Source organism: Nematolebias whitei, chromosome 21 (assembly GCF_014905685.2).
Source record: "Nematolebias whitei isolate Nwh7 chromosome 21, NemWhi1, whole genome shotgun sequence".
NCBI classification, from domain to species: domain Eukaryota; kingdom Metazoa; phylum Chordata; class Actinopteri; order Cyprinodontiformes; family Rivulidae; genus Nematolebias; species Nematolebias whitei.
The window spans coordinates 6,495,962-6,505,126 of record NC_056518.1 but is presented as its reverse complement, the minus strand read 5'-3'; the positions used below and the strand labels follow the sequence as shown (position 1 = coordinate 6,505,126).

Sequence of the window (9,165 nt, the reverse complement as noted above, 5' to 3'; positions counted from 1 at the left end):
GTTAGTTAGTTAGTTAGTTAGTTAGTTAGTTAGTTAGTTAGTTAGTTAGTTAGTTAGTTAGTTAGTTAGTTAGTTAGTCTTTACTTGTTTCTTCTTTTTCAGGTTGCGGGGGACACTAGTGTCCATATCCAGCAGTCACTGTGCGAAAGGAGGGGTACACCCTGGACACGTCTCCAGGGACACATAGAGACAAATGAGACAAAAAAAAAAAAAAACGTTCTCTCTCACCTAGGGACAATTTAGAGTTATCAGTCAGCCTAACATGCATGTTTTTGGTCTGTGGGAGGAAACTGGAGTACCCGGAGAAAACCCACGCATGCACGGAGAGAACATGCAAACTCCACCCAGAAAGGCTCATGGCCGGAGATTCAGCAACTTGGTTGTGAAGAACAGACAATAAAATCCAGTGGTTAGATGGTCAATGCTCATGAAGAGGTAACTGAAGAGATTCTACAAAGTCCTGGGTTTTGAGTGTTAAAACCAAATGCATGCACCACTTTTTAGTTTTATATCTCTTTTTGTACAATTTTTAAAAAATCATTAATTTCCATTTAAATAATCTCTGTCTCTAAGTCTTACAATAGCAGCTACTACCACACATTTAGCTCCATATCTGTAAGCTTGCCTAAGTTATAGCCATGTTTCTGTTAGGTAGGTTGATTAGCAGTGTCAGCCATCTTCAGTCAGGTTGACTCCAAAAGTTGATCAGCTGTGAATGTAGATCTGATAATTACATTGTGACAGTGTCATTAAAACCTGTTCGGTTGTTTGAGCTATCCCACTAACAGACAAACATGAATTAATCCAACAGCTAACACAAACAATTTAAACAAAATTCTCATGCAATGTGTAGCACTCGGACTATATGTCATGATGACTTTTTCAAGTCATTTATACTTTCAAGTTCATGAGATATTGTGCTAACAGAAAAAATCACACACATATACATCTCTGACACACGTAAATACATGTACAGTAAGTACTCACTGACATTTTTCATCTACAGATAACAAAATGTTTGCAAATCACTGCAACAAGCACAAAGCTTGTGTAAATTTGTACCAAAAGGTTACTTTTATTTAAAGCCTTTATTTCCTCCAAAAATTCATTTTTTATATCATCTGAGTTTGATTTTTATTGTTAGGGAATCTTTGGTCAAAATGTATGGATTTTTTATTACTATGGTAAGAATGTTAACTCTGCCCATGAATCATATGTTTGGGTTCTGAGAGAGAGTTGGATGAGAAGCTGGGTGAGGATGCAGTGTGCAGCTGTTGCTCCAAGGACGCCTCCGTGTCTATGAGCTCGGCTGGAGACTGATAAGAGTATAAAAACAAGCTTCACACAGTGCACATTCTTGGGACTGGTCTTCAGGTGTGTACGTCCTGTATATCTGTGTGTACTTCCTGTATATCTGTGCATACTTCCTGTATATCTGTGTATACTTCCTGTATATCTGTGTTTACTTCCTGTATATCTGTGTGCATAGATATAAACCATAGATACAGCATTGGCTGCTGCGGCGCAGGATTTTTGGCCGCCATCTTGGAACGGTCGTCCTTATTTGGTTAAAGCAGAAGATGTCTCAGCACTTCGCAGCTTATTTCTGTTCTAATCGACGGATTGTTGACGTCAGGTCTCGGGGGGATAACTTTTCACAGTAAGATGAACATAATTATTGTTAGTATTTTGAGAATATAATATTACTGTATTGTATTTATGTCCACCAGCTGATGTTATGTTCAGTGTAACACGGTGTTCAGCTGCAATGAAGCTAACTGAGATCTGATGACAGGAATATTTTTCTAACGAGCATACTCACTATTTCAGTAGCATTGGTTCATTATCAACAGATATGCATCATAATTGGAGTTTTTTTAAGTTCTAGGATATAAAAAATAAAACTAGGGAGAATATAGGAAATAGAAAATAAGATTGACCTCCTTTGTACAAAGTTTTTGTGTAGACACAAATCTCCTGTTTTCATTTTGAAGGTTTCCCAAAGAACAAGATGTGAGGAAGAGGTGGAAGTATCTTTGAGGAGAATTCATCTGAGCAGTGAGGATTTTAAACAGGAGGATTTTGATCAAACTGATCAGACTGTCCAATTGAGAGATGGTGTGGTACCATCGGTTCACCTTCAAAGAGTAGGAGCATCATTATAAGTTCATTAGAGTTCATAAAGTTACATATTTTATTGTCTGTCACAAGGTGAGACACCTCCATGTGTTTATATGAACAGGTAACTATAGACTGTAAAGTTCATATTCATGATGCTTTTTCATTTCAGCTTGAAAACTGCAGGACTACAGGAACTCAACAAAAGCTGGAGCTACTCTGTCTGTGGCCTCTCAGGAACGTGCACGTCACACACACAACCTCGGCCTCATGATGTATTTCTATTTTAAACTTTTATTTTTTTCATTTACTCTTTATTTATCCAGGTAGTCTCATTGAGTCATGAGAACTCATTTTCAAGAGAGACCTGTTTAGGAGCAGATGGTGGGGACCAGAGTGGGGCCAATGAGGGCGGAGGCAGTTGTGGGTGTTTCACCTTTTCCACCTTATTTTGATGTTGATGGTACCGGGAGTTGAACCTGCGACTTTCCCATCACAGGCCCATCTTCTAACCTCTGCTCCACCATTCCCCCACATAACATCTTATCATAATGGTCATGGTCATATTAAAATCTCACTGGTTTTAGAGGACAATGGTATCACTGAGCCGTTTCAGTCTGGGTTTAAAGCCCGCCACAGTACAGAGAGTGCACTTTTGAGGGTTTCAAATGATATATTCTTGTCCAAAGACTCCGGAAAGTCTGTTGTTTTAGTGCTCTTAGATTTGTCTGCTGCATTTGACACTGTTGATCACAGCATTTTAATCTCTCGTCTTGAGCACTGTGTGGGCATCAGGGGTGTCGCCCTCAATTGGTTTCGGTCGTATTTAACCAATAGGAGTTTCTGCGTAAAAATCGACAATTTTATGTCTTCCACTGCTCCTCTTCCACATGGTGTCACCCAGGGCTCAATCCTTGGCCTTCTTTTATTTGCCCTTTACTTACTCCCCCTTGGCTTGATTTTTAGGAAGCATGGCATTTTATTTCACTTTTATGCTGATGATTGCCAGATCTATTTTCCCCTGGCACAAAACAACACAGTTCAACAACTTACACACTGCCTAAATGATGTTAAGACATGGTTCTCTCTTAACTTCCTTAGTCTAAATGAGAACAAGACTGAAGTTATGATGTTTGGACCAAGTTGCCGTCCCTCTCCCAGCATAGATCTTGGCTCACTGTCATTTTATCTCAAGGACTGTGTCACCAATCTGGGGGTGAAGTTTGAGTCTGATTTTAAATTTGAAAAACAGATCAGCAGTGTTGTTCAGAAAGGTTTTTATCAACTCCGCCAAATAGCAAAAGTGAAACCAATCCTAGCAAGACCTGACTTGGAGAAATTAATCCATGCTTTTATCACAGCTCGTCTTGACTACTGTAATGCGCTGTATGCAGGCATTAGCCGGACGTCTCTTGCTCATCTGCAGCTTGTGCAGAACTCTGCTGCTCGCCTGTTAATTCAGGCTCGTAGGCGCGAGCATGTTACTCCCATCCTGGCGTCCCTTCATTGGCTCCCTGTGCACTACAGAATTAATTTTAAGCTTTTGCTGTTTGTTTTTAAATGTCTGAACAACCTTGCCCCACCATATCTGTCTAAGCTGCTTCAGTCTTACTGTCCACCCCAATCCCTACGATCAGCTGATCAGCTGCTGCTGACAGTCCCTAAAACTATGCTGAAGCTCAGAGGTGACAGAGCGTTTGCTGTTGTTGCTCCCAGGTTGTGGAACAATTTACCCTTGAGTGTCAGACAGGCCTCCTCTCTTCCTGTTTTTAAATCTCTTTTAAAGACACACTTTTATTCTTTGGCTTTTAACACGTGATCTTATCTTTTATGGCTTTTTAATACACCTGCTGTGAAACTGGTATGTGAATGGTTTTTTATGTTTCTTTGTGTATGCTTTGTATGTTTTTATTGTTTTGTTTGTTTTTATTGTTTTATTGTGCAGCACTTTGGCTACCCTTGTGGTTTTTAAAATGTGCTATATAAATAAAGTTGATTGCTTGATTGATTGGTTTCCTTCCAGATATGTTAAACAGCTACTGGTCCCCTTGATGTTTACAGGTGTCTGTGGTCAGTGGATGAAAACCCTGGCATGAACAAGATGATGCTGGAGATCATCATTTGACGAGAGCTACCACCTTCTAACTGTGAAGAACAACAGCAGCTCAGTGATTCCCTCAAGGCTCAGTGAAGGTGCTGAGAGCTGCAGAGAGGCTGATCCATGGAGCTTCAACACAACAACCTCCAAACATGTCCACCCTCACACACATCGTCCATGAAGAGACTGGACCAGAGCAGGCAGCACAAGATAAAAAGAGAGTGATAACAACGACAACAATACACATTCACAAATGAGTCATACAAATTTAAGTTTTTTTATTGTTTGTTTGTTTTACAATTGAAAAACAGTTTGTTATCCACTGTTGTCATCACTCTTTGTTAAAATTCAGGTCTCTCTTGTAAATGAGTCCTATTGGCTCAATGGGACTAACCTGTATCAATAAAGGTTGAATGAATATATATATATATATATATATATATATATATATATATATATATATATGATCAGTATATGACGCCACCCCTCTCATTGAGGAATGGGGTTCGGATTGAGCCTGATCCGGCAGTCCCAGTTGAGACAGTTCTCCTGGCTGTTGGTGATCTTGTTGGTCATATAAATTTAATATATGCATCACGAATGAATAAGGGTGTGGTGGTATTTTTGAAAGAGGAGCGTTTGGTGACTCAGCTAATTGTCAGTGGGGTGACAGTAGGTGGAGAGTTCCTGCAGGTGTCACCACTCGTGGTGCCCTCCACCCGGGTTATTATTTCAGGTGTGCCGCCGTTTATTCCTAATGGCTCGTTGGAGAAAGAGCTCCAGCGTTTTGGGAAACTCGCCAGTGGGTTCAAAACTGTGGGTTTGGGATGTAAGGACGATAAATTAAAACATGTTCAGTCTTTCAGGAGGCAGGTGTTTATGTTCTTAAACTCTGCCACACTGGACGTGTCTTTCCGCGTTAAATATGGAGAAGGATCTTACATGGTTTACGCGAGCACTGGAAACATGAAATGTTTTGAGTGTGGGGATGTTGGGCATAAACGGGCCGCTTGTCCACACAAAAACACGGAAGAGCAGGCTGACATGAATTTAAATGTGGAGGCATTGCTGACAGTTGCTGCTCCTCCGACAGCGGAGGAGGAGGGGTCGTCCACCCCGTCAGCTGTCTCAGATGCCGGGGAGGGAAGCAGTGGTAAAAATAAACAGCCTGAAAAGAATGACACTGAGAAGACTGAAATTAATGTTCCTCAAGATTCCTCAGACTCTGGTCATCGTGACACAGAAACAGATCAGACAGCTGATCGTAACCGTGTCGCTGCGGAGGCTGCGGAGCTGCCCACAGGTGGGGGCGCAGCAGAGCTGCCCGCAGGTGGGGGCGCAGCAGAACTGCCCGCAGGTGGGGGCGCAGCAGAGCTGCCCGCAGGTGGGGGCGCAGCGGCCCCGCCTGCAGCTGAAGCTGCACACACAGAAGACATGGAGGATGACAGCGACTCAGACAGTATTTCTATCGCAGATTCTCAAACATCCAGCGGTGATTTGTACTCGCTGGAGGAAATCAATGTGTTTCTAGATGAAACGTTTGGAAAACGTTAAAATTCTTGATTATTTTCCCGATGCTGAAAAGTTTGTATAGAGCGCTCGTATGGTGATGAGAACAGTGGATTATGAACTGCTTGATGAAAAGAAACGCTTTCATTTAAAAAAGCACATGACAAACCTCCAGAGACAGATATTAGCAAATAAAGCAAAAGGTACAAAACGGTTAAAAGTTCAGAAATAAGACAATGATAGTACACTGGGTGGTCTTCTTTTTACTGTCTCTGCCTGTCTTCCCTCTTCTTTTCACCTTTATGCATAATATCAGGGTGGGGTCATTAAACATCAACAAGGGGAGGGATCCACATAAGAAGATGGTTAGTTTAGAGATGATCAGTCAGAAGAAGCTTGATGTGGTGTTTTTACAAGAGACACACACAGATCATGAGAATGAGGTAGAGTGGGGCATGAGTTGGAAAGGGAAATATTTTTTGTCCCATGGGACCAGGTCATCTGCTGGTGTAGCAATTTTATTTTCACCAGGTCTGGATGGTAATATAATTTCTTGTACTGAGCTAGTCCCAGGCAGGGTCCTGGTGGTTAGAGTAAAAATAGAACGTTTCTTTTTTTGGTTTATTAATGTTTATGCACCAAACCAAGGTGACAATAGGACGAAGACTTTTGAAAAAATACATAATTTTTTGCAGCAGTCTAATCAAAATGAATGTGTTGTGATGGGGGGAGACTGGAACTGCACAACCAGTTTTACAATAGATAGAACAGGAGAAGAACCTCATCTTCCATCATCCTCTAAATTGGCTCAGGTGACATCAGAGCTTAATTTGGTTGATGCGTGGAGGATTAAACATCCTCAAGATAAACAATACACATGGGTTAAAATGAAGGATGGGACAGTGAGTGGGGCTAGGTTGGATAGATTTTATATCTCCAAAAATCACAGAAATAGACTATCCAGTTGTTTAATTTGTCCAGTTGGTTTCTCTGATCATCATTTAGTTTACTTGGATTTTCTTTTTGCAAAAACCACTAGATGCAGGTCGTATTGGCATTTTAACACCAAGCTACTTCAAGACACCTTTTTTTGCCAAAGTTTTAATAATTTTTGGCAGTTATGGAAGGCAAGAAAATCAGGGTTTACATCCTTAACTGATTGGTGGGAGGTTGGAAAGGCTCAGATAAGAGTTTTTTGTCAACAATATACAAGTCATTCTACAGTTAAAATTAAAAATGTGATTCAGAATCTAGAAAATGAAATAAAACAGTTAGAAAACAATATTTTCACTGATGTTATTAATAACGATCAACTTAAACAAAAGAAAGATCAGCTAAGTTGTTTTTTACATGAAAGGGCTAAAGGGGCTTTAGTTCGGTCAAGGTTTGCCACTGTCAAGGATATGGATGCCCCTACATCTTTCTTTTTTAATTTAGAGAGAAACATCAGTCAGACAAAACAGTTAGTTTGTCTCCGGCTTCCAAATGGGATTCTGACCACTGATCCTAGTGCCATGAAGGAGCATGCTGTGGAATTCTACAGTGACCTTTTTAAGCAGCAGACCTGTAACAGAAGCTGCATGGATGCTCTGCTGGATGGTCTTCCTCAGCTTAACGATGCAGATCGAGCAATTCTGGATGCTGGAGTTTCATTGGAAGAACTTACTGCTGCAGTTGGACAAATGGCTCCTGGCAAGACTCCGGGTCTGGATGGTATACCTGTGGACTTTTATAAACATTTTTTGGACTCTGTTGGGAGAAGACTTATGGGAGGTGCTTCAGGAGTGCACCGTAACAGGTATCTTGCCTTCATCCTGCCGACAAGCTATTCTTTCCCTACTTCCCAAGAAAGGGGACTTGACTTTGTTAAAGAACTGGAGACCCGTCTCCCTTCTCTGTGTGGACTATAAGTTATTGTCTAAAGTACTCTCGAATAGGCTGAAGAACTTTCTTGAACTTATCATACACAGAGATCAATCATATTGTGTACCTGACAGATCTATCATGGACAATCTTTTTCTTTTAAGGGACTTGTTTGATATTTGTAAACTTTATGAAATTGATGTGGGTATTATTTCCTTAGACCAAGAGAAGGCCTTTGATAGGGTTGATCATTGTTTTCTTTTTTCTACGCTAAGAGCTTTTGGGTTTGGTGAAAGGTTTATTTCTTTACTGGGTTTATTATATAATGAAGTGTTTTGTGTTGTTAAAGTAGGAGGAGGCTTAAGTTGTCCTGTCAAGGTGCAGAGAGGCATTCGACAAGGGTGCCCTATTTCTGGACAGTTGTATTCAATTACTGTTGAACCCCTTTTACACAAAGTACGCTCTACTCTTACCGGTGTTATTCTTCCAGGTTTGTCTATTCATCCAAGTTTAGTTGTTTCTGCTTATGCTGATGATATAAACATTCTCATTAAAAATCAGGATGATGTTATAGGTCTGCAACACTGCTTGGAACTTTATGAAAAAGCTTCATCAGCTAAAGTGAACTGGGAAAAAAGCTCTGCTTTAAAAGTTGGCCCATGGACAAATAGCAATCTGCCAATATTACCAGGCAATATTCAATGGGTTGACCAGGGTTTAAAATTCTTGGGTGTTTTTCTGGGGTCAGATACTTTTGTGGAGAAAAATTGGGAGGGTGTCATGGAAAGAGTGTGTGCCAGATTATCTAGATGGAAATGGCTGCTGCCTCAGCTATCTTACAGGGGAAGGGTTCTGGTAGTTAATAACTTGGTTGCGTCGGCCCTCTGGCATAAACTGACTGTACTAACACCACCATCTTCTCTCATACAAAGTATCCAAAAGACTCTAGTGGATTTATTCTGGTCTGGACGACACTGGGTGAGAGCTGCAGCCTTGTACCTGCCAGTGGAGGAGGGAGGGCAAGGACCCATAGACATAACCTCACGGATCACGGCTTTCAGGCTTCAAACACTGCAGAAACTATTATACGGTGTTGGACTACCGTGGCGGCACGCCTTCTACTAAGGAAAGCAGGACGTATTGGCTATGATAAACATCTCTTCCTGCTGCGACAAGGATCATTGGACCTAACTGGTCTCACACGATTTTACCAATCAGTTTTGAATGCTTGGCAGATCCTCACCTTTAAGAGAAAGGCTGATATGACACCTGGGATGTGGGTTTTTGAGGAACCTCTGTTTGAAAACATTTTCTTCTCGTCACAGCTGCTCTCGTCTGTTACGCTGAGGTCTAAGATGAGAGAAGCAGGCTGTGTGAAGCTGGGTCATCTAATAAAGCTGTCTGTGCCCAGTCTCATGGAGCATCTAAAGGTGCGATCTAACAGACTTTACTTTTTGATGTTTTTTATTTTTTTTTAATGTGGTATTTTTGTTGTGACTGTTGGATTGTGTAATAAATGATTTTTTAAACTCAAACTCTCTCTCTCTCTCTCTCTCTCTCTCTCTCTCTCTCTCTCT

General features: G+C 41.0%; 1 protein-coding gene across 1 annotated transcript in view; it reads right to left on the bottom strand.

The window, feature by feature from the left end:
• LOC119427646 (phospholipase D1) overlaps positions 1 to 9,165 on the bottom strand; it is a 47,467-nt gene that overhangs the window by 2,824 nt on the left and 35,478 nt on the right. The window lies entirely within an intron of this gene.